The sequence below is a fragment of the Canis lupus genome, chromosome 10 (genome assembly GCF_048164855.1).
Source record: "Canis lupus baileyi chromosome 10, mCanLup2.hap1, whole genome shotgun sequence".
NCBI lineage: Eukaryota > Metazoa > Chordata > Mammalia > Carnivora > Canidae > Canis > Canis lupus.
This window is the reverse complement of record NC_132847.1, coordinates 65,194,518-65,207,453: the sequence shown is the minus strand read 5'-3', so window position 1 is coordinate 65,207,453 and position 12,936 is coordinate 65,194,518. Positions and strand designations below refer to the sequence as shown.

Sequence of the window (12,936 nt, the reverse complement as noted above, 5' to 3'; positions counted from 1 at the left end):
GCCCGGGGAAGCACATGCAGGGAGGACTCTCTCACTGTCCCTCTGCCGTCCTTGTCCCCACAGGCTGGAGGCCGGGCACCCCACAACCTGGAGTGAGAGAAGAGAAAACAAGAACTTGCTTCGCATGGTGGATGCTTCACCGACTGATGGTAAAACCATCGAGGGTTCGATTGGAACTTTTGTATCTGCTCTGGCTTCTTCCTGAAATGAAAAAACATGTTTCGGGTCCATTCCTAATTGGCAAGGGGCAGCTTCCAGGTGTCTCTGGAGGATGCCTCTAGCTGCGGCGTCGGGGCCCACTTAGATATAGCCATAAGCTGGGCCTTCTTTCACAATTCCGACAAGCGAGAAGAGATTTCTAAATGTGCTAGCACACTTTTCACCAAGGGGGCTAAGCTGGAGGCAATTCCAAGTTCCAGCCTTCAGTGGGCTTTGGAGCTCGAAGTATGAGGCGAGTTTTGTTCTGCTTAGTTTTGACTTCCCTGTTGGTGGTATTTGAGAAGTGGGGATCTTGTGCAGCCTTCGGAGAGCACGGTGACGTCGCTGAGGCCAGGCCAAGGCCTGAGAAGCCACCTGCACCTGCCCAGTGAGAGTCAGACACGCCCTCCGCCCCCCGCCAGAGCTACTCCTTCTCCCACGCCTAGCTCTTCTGCACTAGCTGTCACCGTTTATTGGTGACTGTGGAGTCGGGGCGCTAGGACATCTGTCTTCCTTATCGGTGTCCACCCAGCAAATCTCTCCTTGAGGATCTCCTCGGAGGCACTGGAGTGTTGTTGATTACCACCACCACCACCCCGCCCCCAGACCTGGCTTTCTAGGTGGGCCGTGACATCAGGACACAGGACAGCTGAGGGTCTCTCAGATCCAAATGGTGCCTCTGAAGGATCTGCTGACTGTCAGCAAACAACTCATCAGGCAGCTATTCGGGACTCCCCACAGGGATGGATTTTCTCTGTCTCTGTCTCACTCTCTTTTGGCTTATGCATCACCCAGAGAGGCAGCCCAAATCCTCCAGTAGTTAGAACTGGAAAAAGACGTATTTTCCAGGGCCCCAGGAATTCCTGCTCATTGGTCTTACTGCAAAGAAGTCTGTGGTTTCAGGCATGAAAAGCTGGGGCTTAGCGAAGGAGCCCCCATCCACTCCACCACGCCAGAGATATATCCCAGGAAAGCCACTGGGTAGCTCCAAATGGGAGGGGATTTTAGTCCCAGATTCCAGCCAGGGCAGGAGTTACTGCACAGGAGAAACTCTTCCTGTCATGCAAATAAAGAGTGGCAGGGTCTATCAGTTTTCTGGAACTTTTGTCAACAAATAGATCTGGAACAGCTTGGTTGCTAACTATGGATTTGGGTAGAATAGAAACGGACAGTCATTCCTCACTGGCCTCCTGGTTGTGTCAATCCAGATTTTGGTGCTTTTCATCTTTCAAGAGGAATAATGACACACGCCCACTGAGCTACGGTTCCTGTCTCAACTGTGTTATTTGAGAGTTCAAGTCTACCAGCAGGCCTGTATGTAAATGAAACGCACAACTCCTGGCTTGAAGCATATAAAGCATCTTTGTCTGATTTTGTGCTTGGTTTGGTGAGAGGAGATAGCTTTGAAGTCCAATTCTGAACCTCAGTTTTCCATGGTGAAATGGGGATGTGCTAACAATTTTTTTCCTGTTATCCCAATAGCAGTTGAGGGAAGATTAAAGAAAATTAAGACAGTGAAGGTGTCTGTAAACTGTAAAGTGTTGTACGCGTTAAGGGCACATTAGCCTGGGAATCGAGCTCTCAGGACCAATGTGGCATTTGTGAGTCAATGGAAAAGAGGTAGTGGTTTTGCTTTTTCTCCTCCAATAGGATAGGAGCACTGTCCAGGGACAGTGACGCCGTGAAGGACAAACTCCTGAGTGCATCTATAACATTGTGATTTATAATAAATATATACTTAGTCTTCATTTGCCCCCTCTGGCATAGAACTCCTAAAACCGTGGCAATTTCCTAATTGTTGAAAGCAATCAAGGTGTCTTTTATTATGCTAATGAAGTGACTTCTGGACCTGCCCTAAGGATGGGAGCTGATCACCAGAGGAACCCACTGTGTGATTAGAGGGTTGGAACTTTGAGTCCCACTTTCCCTGGACCTCTGGGGAGTGAGGGACTGGAGATTGGGTCCAATCACCTGTCACCTGTTGATGGTGATTTAATGAATCATGCCTACACACGAGCTTTCAGAAGAACCCCAAAGGAGAGGGTTCGGAGAGCATCCTGGTTGGTGAACACATGAAGGTGGGGAGAGACTGGTGTGCTCTGAGAGGCCGTGGAAGTTCCGTGCCCCTTCCCACACACCTTATCCTACACATCTCTTCATCTGACTGTTCCTGAGTTATTTCCTTTTGTAATAAAACGTAATCTAGTAAGTAAGATGTTTCTCTGAGTTCGTCCAGCCGCTTTAGCAAATAATTTGAATTCAAGGAGGGGGATCTTGGAACCAGTCAGTCAGAAGTACAAGTAACAATCTGGACTTCCAGTTGGTGTTTGAGTGGCGAGGAGCATTCTTGTAGGACCGAGCCCCTCACCTGGGGTGATGCTATCTCCTGGTAGACGGTGTCAGAATTGAGTTGAACTACAGGACATCCATCGGGTGTCAGATTTTGCTTAGTACGGGGAGAAAGCCACACACTGGAATTGGGAGCAGAAGTGTAGCATCTCAGGGAGATTTTACATATAAGGTATGTGGCCGGATACCAGAGGCTTGATGCCCACAGGAGATTGGAATGGCGAGAGCTATTGAACAGTTGTGCCCCAGAACTCATCCTTGTGGCAGAGATATTCAAACACTGGTCTCTGGCAAGCTCCCGGCGAGATGGTGTTGAGTAAAGCATTCTGGCAAATGCCAGGCAGGATCCCTTGTTATAGGCTGGAACTCAAAGGCAGAAGGGTCAGCAGGCTGCATGAGTGCCCAGTGCAAAGGGGATCTGGGCTGGGGCGCAGCTAAAAATACTGCAAGATTACATTCTAAAAGAAGGACCACTCCAGCAAGCCCCTCTGTTACAGAGCAAGAGGGGGTGTGCTCTTACAAGTCTACAGCCATTTGCAATGACTTGGATGGAGCTAGGAGGTATTATACTGAGCAAAATAAGTCAGTCAGAAAAAGACAAGTATCGGGTGACTTCATGCATGGGTGGAATTTAAGAAACAAAACAGATGAACATAGGAGAAGGGAAGGAAAAATAAAATAAGACGAAATCAGAGAGGGAAATAAACCATAAGAGACTCTTAACTCTAGGAAAGAAGCTGAGGGTTACTGATGGGGAGGCGGGTGGGGGGACGAGGTAACTGGGTGATGGGCATTAAGGAGGGCACTTGATGGAATGAGCACTGAGTGTGATATGCAACTGATGAATCACTAAATTCTACCCCCGAAACTAATAACAATAGTATATGCTAACTAAATTGAATTTAAATAAAAAATTTAGAAAAAAAATCATAGATACAAAAAAGGGTAGGGACAGTGTGTCCAAGTCTGGGCATCAGCTTCTCAGGAAAGGTGTAGGGCAGTGCTGGGAAGCTCCCTTGGGGACGTGATGAGTAACAGAGTTTGCGCACAGGTCTGGCTGGAGGGAGGCACTGGGATCATCAGAGGACAGCATGCTTGTTTCCCCACAGATGTCCTACCTGGATTTCTGGGGAAGGAAATATGGGAAAGCCAGATAAGAATTCCAATGTCCTGAGCACCTACTATGTGTCAGGCTGGGCCAGTGGCTTCCCGTATTTGATGTCATTTAATTCCTCCTAAAGCTCTGTGGGAGACGTATTAAATCACAATTTAGAGATGAAGTTCCAAAGCTCAGAAAGACTGAAAAACTTCCTCAAATTACTGAAGGAGGGAGAACAAACTAGTCTGTGTTCCTGACTCCAAAGGCATGATTTTTCTCCGTGAAGGTGAGAGAGCTCTCACAAGCTTAGAGAGGTGGTTTCCTAATCAATCCTAATGGCTGGAATCACCCAGGGAGCAGGACATTTGAAAAATAATCATAACCAGCCCCACTCCTAACCGTTCTGTTCTCATGGATCTGGGATGGGTCCTGGGCACCGAAATACCTTAAAATCTCTAGATGAGTCTAAGATGGAACCTGTTTATTTTGTTGTTGTTGTGTTACAGCATTCCCATAGAGCTCCTAGTTCATCTGCAGCTAGCATAAAGTCTGCTTCTAGAAGGATTCATTCATTCATTTATCCACTTACTCACTGGGGAGAGCACTGAGCAGACAAGGGTGAGGAGCAAGTAGAAGACGCTTGACCTGTGGTAGTCTGTCCGCACATGTGGTGTGACGGGCGTCCAAATGGGATCTCTACTGGGGCCCAGCGGAAGACAAAATAATACTGCTTCTTTCAAAACGATCTAACAACGTTGCAATATATGTCTGCCAACATTTTGGCCTTTAAGAGTTAAGTGCACAGCGGCGTGCACGCACACACATGCCAACTGACTGAATGACAGGAAGTGTGGACAAAGGAAGAAGTTCCTGATTCTTGTCAAAAAGCAGGAAGGACAGAGGTGCTGGGAGTTGTGAAATAAGGAGCACAGATTTCACTGGAAATATGTGCAGGAGATTTGCCCACCCTTGAGAAATCTCTCTCTGGCCCTGGTTCACTTTCCTCAACTGCCTTCTTTCCCCTTAGCCTTTTTTAGTTTCCGCTCTGTTCCCGTGTTGCTGAGTCTCCACCATGAGCCATAAGTGCCCAGACAGAGTGCGGACACACAATGGAAGCTGAGTTCTGTTTCTGGCCCCTGTGTTCCCAAAGCCTGACTTCTGGTGCTCTCCCACCCGTCTACACTCCACGGGGCCTCCACCCCTGCCCTTCAGTGTGTTGAGTTTGGGGTGGCAGTGGGAGCCTGGATTTGAATCCTTTGGTCCTGTGGTGTTGTGTTGGCCCGAGTGAGTCATTTGCCTTCTCTAGGATTTGGTTTCAGAGAGATCATGATAGTCACTCTCTTGTAGGATGGTTTCAAAGTTTAGAGCTAACACATGTAGGGCCCTGAGACGTGAACCTGGCTCACATTAGGTGCCCAGCCATCGTGACCATGACCGTAATCATGTTGTGGCTGCTGTTTGTCACCACAGGTGCTGTCACCCAGCGCCTGCTTCCCTCCAGGCCTCCTCCCATCTTTCCCCTCACATACAATTGGCATTCCAGCACGTGGACCTACTTGCAGTTACTGGAAGTTACCAGTAACTCCATACTCTCGTAGGCCTCTGGGCGATCGCTCAGGCTTCCATTTTTGGTAAACCTCCTCCACCATTTTGTAGGTTTCCTGCAATTGTCACAAATTACCACAAGCTTGGTGGGTGGAAAAAACACACATTTATTACCTTACACGTTTGGAGGACAGAAGTCCAACACAGAGCTGCGTTCCTTTCCAGGGCTCTCGTGTACAATCCCTTTCCTCACCTTTCCTAGGCAGTCTTCATCCCTTGGCTCGTGGCCCCTTCCTCCATCTTCAAAGGCAGCAACAGTGGCTCTGTGTTCTCCCACCACATCCCTCTGACCATATGTCTGTCTCTGCATCTCCCCCAGAACTTAGCAAGGAAAGGAAGGTTCTCTATTTTTAAGGACTCCTGTGACGAAATGGGGCTCACCTGGATAATCCAGGGCACTCTCCCCACCTGAAGGCCTTAATCTTAGTCACATGCGCAAAGTCCCTTTTCTTCTGCATGAGGCTAAGGTTGAGGACATGGACATCTTTTGGGGAGGAGCACATTATTCTGCTTCCTACATCTATTAAATTCTTGCCTTTTCAAAACTCATCTTAGACATCACTTCTCTGAGCATTTTCCGATTCCTCGGGCAGAATAAGGCATTTGTTTGTGCTCCCAGGACTTTGAAAATATGCTTCTTTTGTATGCTTGACCACAATATTTTGCAGTAATTGGCTTAGATAATTGCTGATCCCACAAAATTTTAAGAGCTGAGACTGGATTTTGTTCACATTTTTCTGTTCCCAGTGCCTGATATGAGCCTCAGCACTGCTTGTTAAATAAATGAAACTTCCATCTTAAGACCTAGTGCCTCTGCCAGTAGAAATACCACCCAAAACTCGAGGAAAAGATCTGGTTTCATATTTAATGATAATAACTAATAAGCTTTCTGCATCTGAGTTTTCATAGTCATCTCTGTTGTTTTCATTTTTATTACAACCCTACAACGAAGGCAAATAGGTCGTCACTTAGTAATTGAGAAGAATGAAACTCAGAGAGGTTAAATACCTTGTCCAAAGTCATTCACAGAGTTATTCATTGGCAAAGTGGAGAATCTTCAGAGCTGAATTATAAACCACATCAATTTATTTATTTATTTTTAGCCAGAAAAGCAGTATGATGATGACGAAGTGTTCATCCTGGAAAAAAACTTTCAAATTGGAGCCTTTAATGGCTAAAGAGCCATTAATTTGGAGCAGATGGTGGGGGAGCAAAAAAAAAAAAAAAATTTTTACCTGAAAGGGACACCTGGGGGACTCAGTTAAGTGTCTGACTCTTGGTTTCAGCTCAGGTCATGATTTAAGGGTCCTGAGATAGAGACCTGCATCGGGCTCTGTGCCCAGTGCAGAGTCTGCTTGAGAGTCTCTCCCTCTCCCTTTGCCCTCTCCCCCCATCTAAATAAATAAATAAATAAATAAATAAATAAATAAATAAATAAAAATATTTTAAAAAGTTAGCTGAAAGAGTACAAACTTACAATAATCACAAAAATAATGGGTCTATTTCATAGAGGTCTATGAATAAAAATATTTCACAATGCTATATAATTATATTACAGAATAATGTGGAGTTCTAGCACAGGCAATCCAGACATACGTCCTACTCTAGTAGAAGTCATAGGAGACTCCTAACTCTGGGAAACAAACAAGGGGTGGTGGAAAGGGAGGTGGGTGGGGGGGGTGGGGGTGACTGGGTGACGGGCAATGAGGGGGTCACTTCATGGGATGAACACTGGGTGTTATGCTATATATGGGTAAATTGAACTCCAATTAAAAAAGAAAAAAAAAAAAGAAGTCATAGGAGAAATGAGAAGCTCAAATGCTCCCAAGTGTCCCCAGCACGAGGTAGTGTGACATGCCATCAAGAGGCATGATGTGGGTCTGTGGGGGCTGAAATGAGTATGCAAGTCTAGCTGCCGGAACTAGAACACATGTTATAAAGAGTCTTTCATGTAGCAGCTTAATGGATGGTTAAGAATCGAAAGCGAGTAAATTTCCTCTTGTATAATTGTTTGGAAATAGTTCCTTTGGCCATTCAAAAAACTTCTTCCCCCAGTGAGGTGAAAGATCAACCAAATGGGGGATCCCCGGGTGGCTCAGCGGTTTAGCACTGCCTTCAGCCCAGGACGTGATCCTGGAGACCTGGGATCGAGTCCCACGTCGGGCTCCCTGCATGGAGCCTGCTTCTCCCTCTGCCTGTCTCTGCCTCTCTCTCTCTGCATGTGTGTGTTTCTCATAAATAAATAAAATCTTTAAAAAAAAATCAACCGAATAATTGTGCTTGCTATCACGTATTTGCTGATTGATACTTCTTTCTCATAAAGCAAAATACAATCTTCAGTCACCGTCTGCACTGTGAAATTCCAAATCAATGGCTCTCAAGTGAATGCAGCGTCACAAGCATTGTTGCCTTCATGGTCTAAAAGCTCTTTCCCAAACAGGTAGAAGTTCAGTGATCACCTCCGTGTTCTTAACAGAAAACCGTAACTGGGCCTGGAGATGAATATTCTGAAAACTCATGTTGCAGTGTATACGGAGGATGTTTGTTGAAAGACTAAACATTTCCAACCCATCAAATATATCGACGCTGGCAAGTGAAGATGGGCTCTTATGTAAGAAAGGAATGAAGCCCTGGAGCTATCCCATTTCTCAACCATGCTGACCATAACGATGGCAAACTCAATAAAGAGTAGAGCAGGGACACCTGGGTGGCTCGGCAGCTCGGCGGTTGAGCGTTTGCCTTTGGCTCAGGACTTGATCCTGGAGTCCTGGGATCGAGTCCCCTATTGGGCTCCTTGCATGGAGCCTGCCTCTCTCTCTGCCTCTCTTTCTGTGTCTCTCGTGAATAAATAAATAAAATCTTTTAAAAATAAAAATAAAGGGTAGAGCAGGGGAAGCGATCATATGTGCCGATAAAGCCCCCTGACTCCCTCTCTCTTTGCAGCACACACAGGACCAAACTAGTCCTCTGAGCTCATTCACTTTCATGGATCTTATCCTTCTCCATGCCCATCAAGACCCTTCTCAAACGTCACATCCTCCATGAAGCTTTCTTGGTATCCTCTGCAAAATGAAATGCCTTTCCTTTTGTGTTCTCATAGCCCTGAGTTCCTTTCAATCCATCGTTAGCTCTTTTTCCTCACTAGACCAATTTTCTCAAAGGCCAAATGCCCTTTTCATTTTTCATATCTGCTGCTGGTAACAGTAGGTCATGACATATAAAAGGTGTTTAATAAATGCTCGCTCAAATAAATCATATTATAGTTCAACATCATCATTCTAAAGGCCTACCCAGAAACCCACTTACCTTTGATGACTGTCTGCATAAATCCAAATACACACATACATCGCCTACTGTCAGGAATTTCTGAAACTGGAAAGTTATAATTAATGAGACCCAGATACACAATATATGAAACATGAAGGATGGACAATCTTGAAGTCAAGGAGGTACCACCACACCCCTCTCCACTTTATTGAGATGAAGCTGCTCCTTGTGGCCACATTTGGGTCATATCTATAATTTTTACCAGTGTACTTTATATTTTATGATTCAGTTATCTTTGTAATAAAAGAGTTTGCAATTACACAGTGACTCCTGCCTCACTAAATCAGAATTGGGCTGGATGCCAGGAATTCATTTTTTGGTTGCTTTCTTGAAACTCAAACCATTTTCCCAAAGAGACTTTTTAAACGTGTAGCTTCCCAAACTTTCCTGTGAAAATCTATTTAACTCCTTTATCCTCACCAATGCTTTTAGGAATATAAGTTCAGTGTTACTGAGTGGCTGATGGAAATATGCTTGCTAATGTAGAAATAGTAGCTGGATAGAGAAAGAAGCAGGGATGGAGCGGGTTTATACTTTGACTTAATTCAAATGTCAATTCTTCTAAGAAGTATTTCCTCATATTCCCATACCCAGGATGGGTTATGGATCTTATTAGTTGATTCCTTCAGTGTCTTGGGCTTGTTTTTCTCATAAGCCTATGATCCTCGGGTGCTGTATCCCCAGGGCCAAGAACAGAAGGTTCTGAATGAATGAATGACCAATTCTGGGCACCAGTGACTTGTAAATCCTCCTCTTGTTTAGTTACTCTTTGGTAAGATGCTATAGGAACCAGCGGAGGCCAGTCTAAGTCAAACATGGAATTTACTATAATGAGGGAATTGCTCAGATCTCCAATTGGATGTGCTCTTGAGAGACTCCAGGCAACAGGCTAGATCCCTAAACAGCCTCTTAAGTCAGTAACTTTTGGGTGACTCTTAACCATTTTATTTAGTCCTTGTGTGACTCTGCTTAAGTTTCAAATACCAGGATTGGCTTCAAGGGGTTTAGGAGAGGTTGGGGGAATGATGAAGGAAAAGTAGTTCCCCAAATAAAAAAAGGGAGATCGGGAAAGGAATGGTAAGTAGGAAAAAACAAAGCAGGATTTTGCACCAGCTTATTTTCCTGAGAAAGTATATCCCACTGTTCTATTTATAGAGACTTTAGATCCTGGAGGTCACCTGCAAGGTCATGCTTCAGTTTTTCATACAGTATCTCCAACCAAGATAAGAGTTCTCCGGTAACAGGGATTGCCTTTCTTAAGCCAATCAGTCCAGCTTAATTTTTCCTCCAGAATCCTTTGGCTGTTGAGAAAAAATTATCTATCTATCTATCTATCTATCTATCTATCTATCTATCCAGCTATCCACCCATCTATCCTTCATCTATCTGTTCCTTTTATTGAGTTGAAATCTGCCTCCTGGAAGCCTCTGCCCATTTCAACCCCTCTCCCCATCCCAGGACAAATTAGCTACCTCTTCCAGAGGGCAATCCCTGAGCCTTGACTTGGTGCCTTTAAAACTACGTGACCCATATATCCCACCACATGGCACTACTGGTATATTGCCCCTCACTAGGCAGGACTCACATTACTGCGTACACATACCCCTCCACTTTTGGCCTTTTGGTGCTTTCTAAGGTTTGTACCTGTATCTCTCCCTGGTTCTGCCCACCCTTGAATGGTTCGTGTACTTCAGCCCACCTCTCCGAGCTCCTGCTTCCAGAGCACCGTCCTCACCAAGTGTTCTCATTCTCTCTTGCATCAAGGGTGTCAGCTTTGCCATTAGGCAGATCTTGTTCCAATCTGGCTCCAAGGCTTACTCTTCATATTTCCAGAGAGCAAATGCTTCAACTCTCTTGATCTGTAATATGACATAATGCATACATTTAGCAGGCTGCTTATGAATTGTATGGAATAATGGGTTTAAGAAAATTGTTATAATACTTTGAAAGTAGGTGATTAACAGATAGTAGCTGTTACAATGGTCTTTTTAAATATTGATTTTATCATTTACAAAATTATTGAAGTTATACTTTATCCGGTTATATATGTGTATATAAACTCCTGAAAGATTCTCTCCTAGAATGGTATTGGTAGGCCAACGAGTTCACACATTTTCCATTTTAGTAAATCTTAATAAATTACTATTATTGAAAATAAGCATTATCAATTATAATCATGTTCATAGTATATAAGACTTGCTACTTCTCCATACCCTTATTTTTTTTAAAGATTTTATTTATTTATTCATGAGAGACACACACACACACAGAGAGAGAGAGAGAGAGAGAGAGAGGCAGAGACACAGGCAGAGGGAGAAGCAGGGTCCATGCAGGGAGCCTGACGTGGGACTCGATCCCAGGTCTCCAGGATCATGCCCTGGGTTGAAGACGGTGCTAAACCGCTGAGCCACTCGGGCTGCTCTCCATACCCTTACGATAACTTAATGTTATTAGTCTTTTTTGTGTGTTTTATAAACTGCATGAGCTTCAAAAGGGATGTGATAGATGACTTTCTGTTTTGCTGATTACTAATAAGGATCACTATATTTTCCTGTGTTCAATAGCTATTTGTATCTTCTTTGTATCTTCTAGTCTATGAACTGCCTCCATATGTCATTTACCTATTATGTTGATTAGAACATTTTAATTTATTGAACTGTTGAAGCTCTTTACATATTACTCATACTAACACTTTGTGTCCTACATAACAAATACTTCTTCCCAGTATGTTTTCTTTTATTCTTGTTCAGGTTCTTTTTCCAATGAAAAATGTTTTAATTTAAATAGATATATTTATTGCTTTTTGTTCTTTTTTTCCTTTTGTTTTTTTGGTGCTTATTGAAGGCTAACCTATCCCAAGAATATATTTTCTTAAATAGTATTATAGTGGTTTTTAAATATTTGGGTTTTTAATCCATCTGAATTTATTTTTTAAGTGATATAAAGTGCTGTACATATTTAACAGTCAGTTGCTGACTTAACATGTCCCTTTTATGATATACTAAATTCACACTAAATTATATCCTTGAGTTAATTTCTGGGTTCTCTATTCTCTTCCCCTGAGTTAAATAGATGTTCTTGCATCAATACTAAAAACTATTTTAATTACTATAGCACATGTGATACGTTGTATAACAATGTTACATATTATATATTTCACATGTAATCCACATACATGCACACAGATTCAAATTTGGGGGTACTGAGAGAAGGCTATGTGATTTCAGAGGTAAAATGATTAATTTGTAATTTGGGAAATCAGAGAACAATTTGATGAGGAGGTGGCCTTTGAGCTGTACTTGAGGTAGGGTTGATCACGACTGACAAATCAAAGTGCATTCCAAGAAAAAGGAATTGCTTTAGCCAAATGACAGAGGCAAGAAAATACAGGTTATGACCCATCCATCACCAACCCGTAAGAATAAGTATTGTAGTTTGGTCAGAATATAAAAAATGTTTGGAAAGGAGAGATGTTGGAAATAAAGTTGAGAGAGGTGGTTTGGGGCAACACAGAGACGCCCCAAAGGTCAGGCTAGACAGGATGGACCATCTTGATTCTGGGTATAGGAAGGAGCCCTGGAAGGCATGACCTGACCTGGTTTTAGAAAGATGATGGGTGGAGATTTGATTCCAAGAAGCCAGACAGGGAGACAGGGAGAGCGATCAAGTAAGTCACTATTGCAGAGATTTGAGATTTTCTGCAGAAGATGACAGGCCTAAAGGAGTGGTAGTCAAAGAAACATTTCAGGATTATTTTAGTCAGCATTTTCTATTTCGTTCCTAATACATTATATTCCAAGGAATTTATTGGGGATTGCAGAGCCAAATGTCGTATATTTAAGCAACAAACAAAGAACAAAAGGCAACTTTCCCACTTTTTTCTCCCCTGAGAAACCTCCAAGGTACCTCAAGTACTACATTTTGTGCAATCTGAGTGTTTTTGTAAGAGACTGTCTTTTAGAAGAGCACTTCTGGCCACAGCCTCTATCTTATTCAGATTTCTCAACCTTGGCACAATTGACATATGGGGCCAGATAGTTTGTTGTGGAGACTGTTGTATGCATTGACGTTCAGTAGCATCCCTGTCCTCTATCCACTAGATGCCAGTAGCATCCCCAAGCCACTTGTGACATCAAAAAACATCTTCAGATATTGCTAAATGTCCCCTGAGAATCCCTTATCTAGTGGGCCCTTGAGCCAAGTTCTCTCTGGGTGGACTGGTGGCAGGCCCAAGACATTAGTGATGCTGAGATGGTTGGCAACACTCGGGCTTTAGTGTTGGGCACCAACCCAACCCTGCTACTTAGTAGCTTTAGATCCTTGGACAAATCACATGCAAGCTCACTGAGTTTCAGTCT

General features: G+C 43.6%; 1 long non-coding RNA gene across 5 annotated transcripts in view; it reads right to left on the bottom strand.

Annotated features, from left to right (window-relative positions):
- Positions 1-6,891: 6,891 nt before the first annotated feature.
- The window catches only part of LOC140641830 (uncharacterized), a 35,207-nt gene continuing 29,162 nt past the window's right edge, over positions 6,892-12,936 (bottom strand). For 3 of the 5 annotated variants that reach the window (XR_012038430.1, XR_012038428.1, XR_012038429.1), the window contains 2 exons: positions 10,278-10,437; positions 8,687-9,879 (listed from right to left, as the gene is read on the bottom strand). This is a non-coding gene — a long non-coding RNA (uncharacterized lncRNA). Of the gene's footprint in view, positions 8,624-8,686; positions 9,880-10,277; positions 10,438-12,936 lie in introns of those variants that run through there. The other 2 variants (XR_012038431.1, XR_012038432.1) reach the window with 2 other exon arrangements.